Source organism: Copadichromis virginalis, linkage group LG23 (assembly GCF_057382275.1).
Source record: "Copadichromis virginalis isolate Kocher_CV1m ecotype Utaka linkage group LG23, C_Virginalis_male_GT1.1, whole genome shotgun sequence".
In the NCBI taxonomy this organism is placed as follows: domain Eukaryota; kingdom Metazoa; phylum Chordata; class Actinopteri; order Cichliformes; family Cichlidae; genus Copadichromis; species Copadichromis virginalis.
Window position 1 is genome coordinate 26,074,220 of NC_140639.1, and position 12,651 is coordinate 26,086,870.

Here is a 12,651-nt window from a genome sequence, read left to right on the forward strand (position 1 = left end):
CGGTGGATGAGAATGTTAATTTCCTCCCTTGATAATGATGCATGTCGTTCCCAAATGTGATTATACAGACAGAATGGTGTGCGGCACGCTCGTAATGTGCTTAAGATATTTTAAAATACACCATCATGCCTGCACACTGTGAAATATGAAAGGCCCCAACAGAAACCACAGGGGTACCGGGCCAGTTCCCTGAGGAACTCCAGGATCAAAGGTTTAAGAACATAAAGGGAATTTGTGGCATTTGTAACACTTAAGAAGATTATTATTACGTGCAGGGTTAAATTATGAGAGGAAGGGGTGAAGAATCACAATTTTTACATGAGTGTACATTTTTACAGCACCTCAGTCGTCAAAGGAGCTTGCAAAGAAAAGCGTCTGGACTTCTTTAAGTTGCTTGAAGACGTTTCACCTCTCATCCGAGAAGCTTCTTCAGTTCTAAGGTCAAATGGTGGAGAGTCCCAGATATAAACCTAGTGGGACAAAAGGACCCCCTGATGATCCTCTAGTCGCCTGAGCCAAGGTGTGAAACTGGGTGTGGGTCCAAATCAGCCAGAGTTTCGGGTGTGTTCATTGTGAAACCTGGCCCCACCTTATCATGCGAATTCCTGAGATCAGATGGCCCAGGATGTGAGTGGGCGTTAAGGCGTCTGGGAAGGGATCTCAAAATTGGATTATAGATGGCAGAGAGTTGGTGTCGTAAACCACCGCCTCTGTTCAAAGATCGTCGCTCACAGTGGACATAGATGGCTTCTTTCACTCCTCTTTCAAACCATCTGTCCTCTATGTCCAAAATGTGAACATTGGCATCCTCGAAAGAGTGTCCTTTATCCTTAAGATGCAGATGGACTGCTGAGGTTGTCCTGTGGAGGTGGCTTTTCTGTGTTGTGCCATGCGCTTGTGAAGTGGCTGTTTGGTCTCTCCAATGTAGAGGTCTGAGCATTCCTCGCTGCACTGTACAGTATATACTACGTTGTTAAGTTTGTGTCTTGGCGTTTTGTCTTTCGGGTGAACCAGTTTCTGTCTGAGCGTGTTGCTGGGTCTGAAATACACTGGGATGTCATGCTTGGAGAAAACTCTCCTCAGTTTCTCTGATACACCGGCTACATAGGGGATGACAATGTTGTTGCGTCTGTCCTTCTTATCCTCCCTCGCTGGTGTCTGGTCCTCTTTTCTCTGCCTCTTTGCTGACTTTAAGGACGCCCATTTAGGATAGCCGCACGTTTTGAGTGCTTCCTTTACATGTGTGTGTTCCTTCTTTTTTCCTTCAGGCTTAGAGGGAACATGTTCTGCCCGGTGGTGTAGGGTCAGTCACAATTTGTCTCTGGCCAAGAAACAGAACAACCAACACTAGTTGCATAAACCGCTAAGTTAAGTTAAGTTTTGTGGATTTTGCATCTGATTTCAGTAGGCGGGTTTTGCAAATGTAAAATTCCCTTCTTTTTAAATTCATTACAAACCTTTTGGGACAGACAGAAGGGAATGAGGACAATAACTTCCTTCATGTTTTGGAAGACTGTAAGTCAGCAAGAAAGATTTATAAGCCTTATGAACAGTGTTGGGAAGGTTACTTTTAAAATGTATTCCATTACAGATTACAGAATACATACCCCAAAATGTATTCTGTAACGTATTCCGTTACGTTACTCAATGACAGTAACGTATTCTGAATACTTTGGATTACTTAATATATTATCATGCTTTTTACAACAACGTGAATGTACTATTGCTGTGTGATTTATTACTATTACTGAAGGTCCGCGACTCCGAACTGTAGTAAAGGGACCTCTGACGGCGGGGTCCCTGTCGGCTCGTAGCCGAAAAATAGCTTTACTTTGTTGTGTGGGTCAACTTTTCTTGTGAGAGACAGAGAGAGGCGTTGAAAGGCTGCTCCAACGGAACTTATTGTTTTTGGAGGAAAGCACGAACACGGTGTACAGTCGAGTCTTAATAGCTTACTTACAACTGGGCTCGTCAGGCACTCTTCTTGGCTGAAGTGGTTATTATTATATTTACATGCTTCCAGCTCCCGTTTTTCCTCGATGACAACTCGTACCTTTCCACTCCCCTTTTTCTCTCTCCCTCCTCGCTCACAGACCCATAACGTGTATGGCAGTCCATTCTCCCAGCAGCACGGACTACACTGCCCATGATGCTACATTCTTTAGAGCTATGCTTGTAGCATTCTGCCTGTTAGCTTAGCACAACAACAACAACAACGAAAAGGCGCTCTCTCACCCAGGAAACACACAGTCGCAGAGAGAGAGAGAGCGTCGCCCTGTAACCATGGCAACCGTAACGCTGCCGCCTGGAACAACAGAACATAGCTGTCAAACAAAACCCAAACAGTCCTGACCCGCGACAAAATGAAACAGGAAAGTACCGCAGTGTAATCCATTTATTTCAACAAAGTAACTGTATTCTGAATACCACCTTTTTAAACGGTAACTGTAACGGAATACAGTTACTCATATTTTGTATTTTAAATACGTAACGGCGGTACATGTATTCCGTTACTCCCCAACACTGCTTATGAATAAGAATGTATGTGGCTCATTTACGATTATTATTACACATGTAAGAATGTTAAAGTTGATATGATTTATTGGACACAGTGGTGCTGAGGTGCAAAATGCAATAACACAGAAAACATAGTTCAACTGTTTTATTCTGTTTTGTTATTGTTGTGTTTTTTGGTTTGTTGTTTTCTTTTAAACTGTGTTATCTGTGTGTGTTTCTGAAGTGTCATGTTTTCTAAACTGTTACGCTTTTGATTTGGTTGTTATTTTGTGGTGTATTCTGCTTTTGTTGTTGGGTTTGTGTTTTCTGAAACTTTCCGTCACTGGTGTAGTGTTGCTCATTCCTTTTTGTTACGTTTCTGAAATGTTGCTCTAATGGACACTGTGAACATCCACGGTCACCACTTCATGCATAATGGACCTTCCATGTGTATGTGCAGGTATATATGTATGTATATGTATACATGTGTATATTTAGTGTGTACATGTGTGTGTGTACTTGTCTATAAATAGGAATAGTAGTGGTACAATAGCTATATCAAGCTATATAGTTTATGTCTCCCATATTTCCAACCATATCCATAATCACATACTGTGTATGCTACCATTGTATATAGTGTATTGTCTTACTTTTTTTCACTGATTGTACTTATTTGTATTTTTGTATTTCCTTCTGATATTTGTACCTATGCTGAGGTGACGCAAAAATTTCCCCATTGTGGGATCAACAAATCTTATCTTATCTTATCTTATCTTATCTTAATGTTTTGGTTTTGTTGTGTTTCTGAAATGCCCGGTTTTGTTGTGTAGTTCTTGTGTGTTTTCTTTAAAATGTTGTTGCATTGTGTTGTGTTTTCTGAATATGTTCAGTTTGTGGTTTTGTTGTTGTTAAAATTTTTCAATATTTTTATTGTTTGTGTTTTCTGACACTTTTGGTATTTTTTATTTATTTGTGATGTGTTTCTGTCGTTGTGTGTAAGTAGAAGTAGTGGATATTGTCTACAAATGTAAAAACATGTGTAATCTTTAAGTCACTGGATGACTTTGACAAAAGAATATAATAACAGATGAACAGTGGTGATTTAAAAAAAAATTATGACAGCAGGCTAATACTGCATACACACAAATATACAAAAATGTATGTCTTCTAATATCCAGTATGCATGTAGATTTGTGATAGCTGGTTATATTTGCTCAGTCAAAATGGGTTTAATTTAACCATAACCTTTAAACCAAGCAGCGTTTGTACTAGTAATCCCACCACAGTGATTTTACACAGTAACTGTGTGAATCCCAGGTTTGACCGGAATAAACACCTTAAATAACTCAACCATAACCTCCAAAGCAGAGATGACTAAAAGACTTACCCTCCATTTGGCCCAGCTGCAGTCATGAATATGATAAACTGTTTGACTATAAAGCATCACGATCACCCAAAGCCTCCCTACAATAAGAAGACAACCCAATTATCATAACATAAGACTCATGAATTTGACTTTGGGTTATAGAGGAGCAGGGGTGTGCTCTCTGGGGACAGGTAACACTGCTCTGCCCTCACTTTGTGTAAACAGAGGCGAGGTTGTGTGAATGCAGCCAGTGGGTTGATGCCAGACCAACCATGACAGCTGTCTACTCTTATATATCGTAGTCTGCTGCACCCGGTTCACACTACAGCGCTCTCACTGCTCTGCACACAGATACTGTTAATGTTACAGTTACAGGAGGCGCTAATGATGTTAAGGGTGGGGGTAAATGCCATATAAACACAGGCCTTCAGTTTCATTATGGCAAATGTTTTCCAGCAAACTGTGCTTATAAACTAGAAAATTATCCATTAGTGAAAGAGACACAACCAGCTGTCTGCTTAAAAAAAGCTGTGGTGGATCCACAGCAGTAAATGCCCATGCTGGTCCACTAATGGTAGGCGTGGGTTTTCTGTGGGGCAGCATGGTAGGGAACACTGTATCCAGATGTGCCCAGTGGGCCCAAACATTAACCTCAGCCTGCACACACTTGGTCTGCTTTGAGGCCCAGGTGTAGCCCTAAGTGTGGGCCTACACTGTGGGTATACGGCCACTTCAGAGCTCCACAGTCACATGTCCTTAATAATTGGTGGTAACATTGCTCAATATGGCCAATTTTCAAGCAGCAGTGGCTCCACGGGGGCAGTTAAACTTTTGTAAATTTTTACCAGCACTTCACTAACTACTACTAATACTTGTGTTTTATATAATAAATATTGTAATATATAAATATATATGTGAAACCACAGCAGCCTCCTAGCAGAGGACCAAAAGAATTCTTGTTAGCAAAACGTCCAAGTATTTTATTTATAGCAATCATATAAAAACCATAATATGAATTACTGAAAGTAAAACAAACAAAAACGCAAATGTTAACTTTTTTGTGTCTTTGCTTTTTTGTATAAAAAAGATACAAAGCATTTGATTCTTGCTTGTAATAAATAAATATTTATTGTAAGATATTTGACCCCCTTTTCCCTTCAAACCAGTTTAAATTCTTCATGGCACAGATTCAACAAGGTGCTGGAAACATTCCTGACAGATTTTGGTCCATATCGACATGACAGACAACATGTTGCTGCATAGTTACCTACAGTTTGCTGATTTTAGCTTACAGGAGTGGCATTTGGTGTGGACTTCTGAGGCTGTAGCCCATTGGCTTCAAGGCTGCTAATAATGTGTCATGAGTGTAAATAATATAATATATAATAAGCGACTTCTCTAATTCATGTCACTTTCATTGACACGTATCAGTGCAATATTTACTTTTTTCTTTTGGACTAGACTTTCTCGATTGTTGTTCTAACTTAAGAAGGGATTGATGTAAATTTTATCAGCTGTGAACTCATTTTTCTAGTTTATTCCAACACCGCATAAACGCAAAATAAGCCAACCTGTGTCTTTTATTGATTAGCTGATTGGCCAAGCCGCAGGATGAGGGAAAAATCCCTTTGGGATTGTGTCAGAAAGGGCATCTCAGTTAGCACTGGATAAAATTAGCTCTATAAGCTAATACAGAAAAAAAGTGCTGCTGCCTCAGGGAATCCCATGTTAAGCTAGCAGATAATGACTAAAAATACTGAGTTAATTAACATTTCTATAATAGTTAGGTTTTAATAATACATGAATATGATAAATGTTTAACTTTATTTTCAACATTTGACAAATGAATGGTGACACGTGTTTAACCTCCTAGGACCTGACGTCCACATATGGCGACATCACATTTTGGGTTGTCTAGACCACAATACTAAATTTGCTCTTTCAAATGAGCCACATTGCTTAAAGGGGCACAATTGTTTTTTCCCATTTTGCTTTTTGTACTCAGGAAAAATGCTGCTGTGTTCAGACACCCAATAAAGAGGTTTTCACATCATTACTCAATTTTTTTTCCAAATGTTTTACTGAATTTCATAAACATTTTCCATATAAAATACTGCAAAATTTCAAACATATAAAGCTGACTGAAGCAGACAGCCTCTGCTAAGTGTTAGCTAGTTTATTACCCAGCCAGTAGTTAAAGCAAAAGCAGATAAAGTAAAATAATAATTACAAATAATAGATTTAATATTTATACAACATTTAGCTATTAATAGTACATAAAATTGATGAATTGAAGAATCAGAATTTAATTTCAATGACTAACAAATGATGGTAAATATATATGACAATATAAAAGAGACCGATGGCTAGCTGAGCTAATTCTATTACAAATTACTGTTTACATTAGTATAAATTAATGATTCTATTACTTTAATATAGACACATCTTTGAAGGAAATGAATTTAAAATTAATCCTTAAAAGAGTCAGAAGCACAATAAAAAAAAAGTAAAACACACAAAAATGTGATTTAAATTACACATGTAAGATTTTTGATGCTCATCTTTTTAGTTTTAGTTTTAGTACAGTCATCATCTTTATATTTAAGTGTTTAGAGAAAAGGAAGAGAGTCAAGGTGGACTTTTTAAAAGAAACTGTACTGCGTTTGATCAAATGAGCTCCAAACATAAAGACTATAGAGGTGCTGCTTTGCATTGAAAGAGTTTTCTTTTTTTATTTATTTACTTTTGCTGGAGATTGGTCGTCGTTTGTTTTCTGTGTAGCATCACATGGCAAACACAAACAGAAACTGGGATTTTCTTGTTATGAAATTTTCTCACGATAAAGAACTGTGGTGCAAACTATACGGAAATTCACCACCTCATGGGACTTCTTTTTGTGTGTAGCACTAAAATGAGCCTGTGTTCTAAAATAGGCACAAATTTCTCAGTCTAAAAAGAGAACAAGAGGCATGCAGCCATGTGATATTTTGTCTGCAACATCCTGCCAATAACATGACTGGCTGTGGTCTTCAGTCTGACTCAGACTTGACTCAGGTGGTCCCGATCACATCGCTGCATGAGGTCTAACCGGGGGTCGTCTGGGGGGTTTTGGAACGGAGTCAGCGCCGGGCTCATCTTTAACCCGTGACCTACTCTTCTGTCTGCTCAGTTACACTTCACAGTTTAGTCATTTAGCTCGGTGGTCTCCAGCAGTTTGCCTCGCAGGGCCAAGAGTCTGCAGGTTTCTGTTGTGAGCAAACACTGTAGCAGAAGCAGCAGCAACAGCAGCTAGTTTCACTACCTGGTACAACTCAGAGAGCCTCAAATAGTCAAAACAAGACGTGATGGTGTAGCTGTGGCTTTGGCTTGGAATAAATGAGTGCAGTTACTCATTATATGTTTAAGTATCATTAAACCACATTAAAATGTGAAAATTATGAGCATATTTTATAACTGGTAAGGATATTGTCTTCTTCTATTATCTCAACAACATTCAGTCATTACTAATTTTTAGACTTTTCCTTAAATGCCAAAACCTGTTCCCTTATCAGGCCTAAAAAGTCCTTCAAATTATGCTAAATTTTGTCAAAAGACGTATTTAATGAGCAGATCTTACTTTACTTTAAAAGGTCATGGACTAAAAATATGCTACTTTCAGCACATTGTACAGTAGGTACTGAAATAGGGTTTCAGCTCAAGATTCCCTTAGAGGATTCCCAAACAATTTATTTCTTCTCTTCGCCCTTCAAAGTTTGCTTATTATCGTTCTCTTACATACCTCTAAAATTTATATATATATACTGTGTGTGTGGAAATTTGATGAGGAGTTAGGAGCAGATCTTGCTTTATTTTAAAAGGCCACAGGGTTTAAAAGGACCTGGTGCCTCACAGAGGTCGAATGCAAATATAATCTAATTTCCTCAGGTTTCAGTGCATCAAAGTCTGCATTTCTGAAGTCTAATGTTTACTGTGTTCATCAGCAGTGTGCTTGTTTAGGCATGTAAATACTGTTGTAGTGAATCTTTGTGCTACGACCCCGGTTGGATGGCTTGATGAATGGATTTTTGGATGAATCGTCACTCTTTGATCACTTTTGGGGAACTTTGATGCGTCTGATACAAAAATGCGCTGCTGATGGTTTCTAGCTACAAAAATCAAGAGTGACTGGAAGAATAAAGCATGATCAAACACACTCCAGTTCAACGCTGTAGCTTGGTGTCAAGCTTGAGTTGATTTAACTGAAATATTTTAGGGTCTTTTTTGGGGAGGGGATTACTTTCAGGTGTTTACTGTCGTCACTGTTAATGAGAAGCAACCCTACCGCAGTACTTCTATGTTTTAAAAAGATGTTTTTTGGAAAATCCAGAACCTGCATGTTCTGATAGCATACGGATACAGAGACCTGGTATTTGTCCTTGACCCTTCTAAGGCAGGAGTGTCAAACACAAGGCCTGGAGGCCTGTATGCCCTACAAAGACACTAGTCTGGTCTCTTGGACAGCTTTGGAAAATGTGAAGGATGGCATAAATATTGGACTTAACTATATTTTCATGAGTTCTACAGCTTCCTCTACCATTAAAGTCCTCCCCCATGGTCATTTGACACCAAAGCAACATTTTCTGTCTGTAATTATAAAACTCTCTGTTTTATAATTACAGAACAATCTGAGCAATGAGCTTCCAGAACTTCTTCTGTAATTTTACACGTTTATTTATGTTTATAACTATTAAACCCAAAGTCATGCAAACAGATTTCTTTCATTTTCTATTCTGAAGAAAAACTGAGACGTACTGTTGAAATTGCACTTGTTCGTTTATAATTATATATCTCTGATATCTAATTGATCAAAATGATCAAAGTGGACCTTATGTGGAAGAAGGGTATGCCTCTCTCTTTACTAACCTGTGTAATCAATACTCTTCAGCTGTGAACAGCTGTGCAATCGATAATGCTACAACACACACAAACGCACGCACTCAAATTTATTTATATTTTTATACTGTTTTTTGTTAGAAATTCTCTTGTTTTATTTTTGTACTAAGAAAAAAGTTTTAATAAGATAATGAGACTGCTTACTCACACTGATTGGGACTCCACACTGGTTTGTACTTTTTGTATAATGACAATAAAGATTGTGATTCAGATTTTTCTGACGTGGCCCATGATGTATAATCAGTTTGAGAGACTGAAACTAGCCAATTAGAAAGCGATAACAGTAAAGGTGACTCAGCATTCGATCACTTTCTTCATTTTGATTTTCAAAGCCTTTGATGCATCTACGATGCCTCTCTAGTGAATTGCACCACTGATGGTTTACAACCACTAAAAAGAAGAAAATCAAGGGACTGAAATAGAAATAGTTTGGGAATAACTCAGATCTGTTTTAGCACCTTTCTATGGGGGTCTTAAAACCACTTTCGAGAGCCTGGTAAGCTTCCTTGGTAAAATCATCATAATGATGAGAAGCAACGCTCACCCAAACACTAAACCATAAATTCTGATAGCTCAGGGTTAGAGGCACTAAATGTATTTGCAACCCTCAAATTTCAGGACTGGGTATTTGTCCATGGTCTCTTAAAGAGGCTGGGAGGACACTGGCTGCACACACTTCAGATTTTAAAATGCTGGAAACTAGAATATGAGAGCAGAAAAAGGGGAGAAAAAGAAACCTAAATTAAAGCAATGACAGCCAGCGTGACTCATCCTCTCATTACTTTCTTCACTGCGATTTTCAAAACAGTATTCAGTCTCTGATGACATCATATGATGCATGTCTCACAAATCAAACTGCTGATGGTTTCCAACCACAAAAATCAAGAAAGTCAAGGGACTGGAACAACAAAGATTATGGGTTAATGTGTTCATGCTTAATCCCATGAGGTCTAAGTCACCATCTTTTCTAACCCTGACATGATTTTATTTATTTATGGTTCTTTTAAAATTGCTTGGCAATCAGGGGACACATAACCTTTTCTCTCTTTTTTTTGCTTCTCACCAACACTCAGGGTTAGGGATAGACTGCACTTTGATCTCGTTTTTAAACTCGGGTTTATTTAAGCCAGAACTTTTCAGAAGATTTTGAGGCTCAAAACTCGATTCATGTGTCCGGGAAACCTCCTTTAACCCTCTGGAGTCGTCATAATAATGAGACGCAACAGTAATCCTAACCCCTACCTCTGTGTTTTACAGAAAAATAAAATAAAATAAAAAGAAGGACAATATTTTTACTACTATTGTACTGATAGCACAGGGTTAGGGTTACTGAAGGCTTGTAGCTGTATTTGCAACCCTCGACCATGCACTTGTCCCTGATCCCTCAAGGAGTCTCGGTGGACATCGGGCGCCGTCGTCACCTTGACTCAACAGTTCCTCCTCAGGGTGTCTGTCTCGCCTCTCTGTCACGGCACAGTGAGGCGAGGGAACTAAAAATAGCTTCAGGTTGTATCTGGGCAGCAGCTGGCCAGGACTGAATGCTCTTTAATATCAATGGTAATTGGTACAATTAAGAAAATAGGCTCTGGATGAGGCTCTGTAGCATGTACATTAACATTAGCTTTTGTTCTTCAGCTTAAAGGGAACAAAGCAAGAGCAAAGGAGCAGGTTAGGGGAAAAAGAAAGATGCTAAGATGGTGAGGCGGTGAAAAATGACCTTCGGGGTGTGAGGGCCTTATTTGACTCCTGAAAATTAGGAGAAAGCTGTTAGTTTACAGCAAAATGTGTTTTAATGTGGCTTTTGGGGACCAAAACTAAAAACTGGCAGCATTTATTTGCATTTTTACCCCCTCCTCCCATTAGTCAAATAATCAAGTTGCAAGATGCAGTAATGACCAACATGCACGACTCTCTTTGTTCAACTAATTGGAAACGTCTGCAGGTCAGCGCTGCAGTAATTCCCTGCAATTTCCAGAGACATGTCAGGGAACAGAAAAGCCGGCCTCTTCTCGACCTTCCGCGCCATTTGAATTAAAATGTGTGGCATTGTTCTGCAGCTCGCGGTCATGACACCTCAGAAGAAAAACAACACCATTATACTGTTCATTATTAAGGACCACGCAAGACAAAACAACAACAACAGCATCAACAGCACCGGGGCTGATGAAATTTCTCCACGGATATCAGACAGGCTGAGCGTGCCAAGACGGGTTTTGATTTTATTATTTCTTTTTTTCTTCCTTTCCTTTCCTTTCCTTTTTTTTTTAACAACAGCACATAGTCTAGTTTTTGAGGAAGCCTATTACTGTCCTCCCACACACACCCATCAGTAGCAGGCGCACCACGACCTCAATAACCCTCCACACACATATAGAGGCTGGCAGAGTCCATTTAAGACTCTGTAAATGCACCAGAGCACTACTGCCATCAAGTGGCTGCTTTAGCACACAAACGCTGAGCACCAGTGCAGAAATACCTCAGTGTGAATGCTGCACACTTGCACAGATGAACTATGAAACATTAAAGTATTTAAATCAATCACAACACCCCTCATTTCAATAGAAAAATAGTCATATAGATTACACTGGAATCATGTGGCCTTTTACCTTTGGGGTACTTTTTACTGGAGTAGATTTCTGAATAAACGTTTCTACTTTTACTTACGTGAAACCTACTGCAATAAAAATTGCACTAATTTTAGCCACATTAAGGCATGCTCCTTAGAGGAATGTTTGGTTTTTCAGGTGATGTGGTCTTTCTGGCTTCATCAAAATGTAGATCATCTCTAACTCACTCAGGGCGTCAGGTCAGCAGCAGATGTTGAGGTGATGGTTTTCAGCCGGATTGAGTGTGGCGTATCCACTCTAGGTTGGGATTAGTTGCTTTCGCAAGACGAGGAGTTTTTGTATCGTTGGGTCTTGTTCATGAGCAAAGGGGAGGTGTAAGCTTTGATTTACTGGTGGAGTTATAGTGCTGTGCAAAAGTCTTGAGCCACCCCTCATTTCTTTATACTCTGACTTTCCTGTCATTGTTTTTTTTAAAGCGGCCTTGAGCAATGGCTCTCGAGACTTTCCGGTGGTCTTTTAAAGTTATTCTTTGGACATTGGCTGCTTTTCACTTATTTTCAGTCCAGTCCTTTTACCCGACCAGTTTCAGAGAAATGACTTGTTGATTGTTAAGCCGTTTAACACTGACCTATGAGTCATTTAAGTATTTTTTAAAAGGCTCCTAACTTAACAGACATTCACAATTTGACTCACTCTCCAGTTTGTGTCTTTAGAGAAATTTGGGGCTTATTCTCATATCTGGTTTTTGATTCAGTGCAGTTCATATACATTAAAAATACCCCAGAATATTTCAAATTACTCAACACCAAACACACCTGTGAAAGAAAAGCAATATAAGGCTACTCATTTACACACTCATTTACATCAAGTTAATTAAAACTGGATGATTACTGTAATAAAGGAGTGATATTGGCCATTTCCAAAAGTCCTTTAATTGACCGCACATCATTACAGTACATCGAATAGCTTCGTCTTTAAGGCTTTCCTACACATACGGCACAAAAACACTCAATACTGAAAACTATTTGGCACGAAAATAAAAGACAGGAAGCAGAGAGCGTGTCAGCTGTTGGCAGTGTAGTGTAGCACAGTAAAGGGGTCTTTGCTCAACATCGCATCATAAGAAGTTAGAATAATAATGATGATTAAGAAGAGGCACTTCTTCATCACAGCTCCTTCAGTGAGCTCTGACGAGAATTAACACTCAGCAGTTCCTCCCACGAGACTTCAACAATCTGATTTGTCAAGGAGCAACAAAGGTAGAGGATGTAACGTCTTTATGTGGACCAA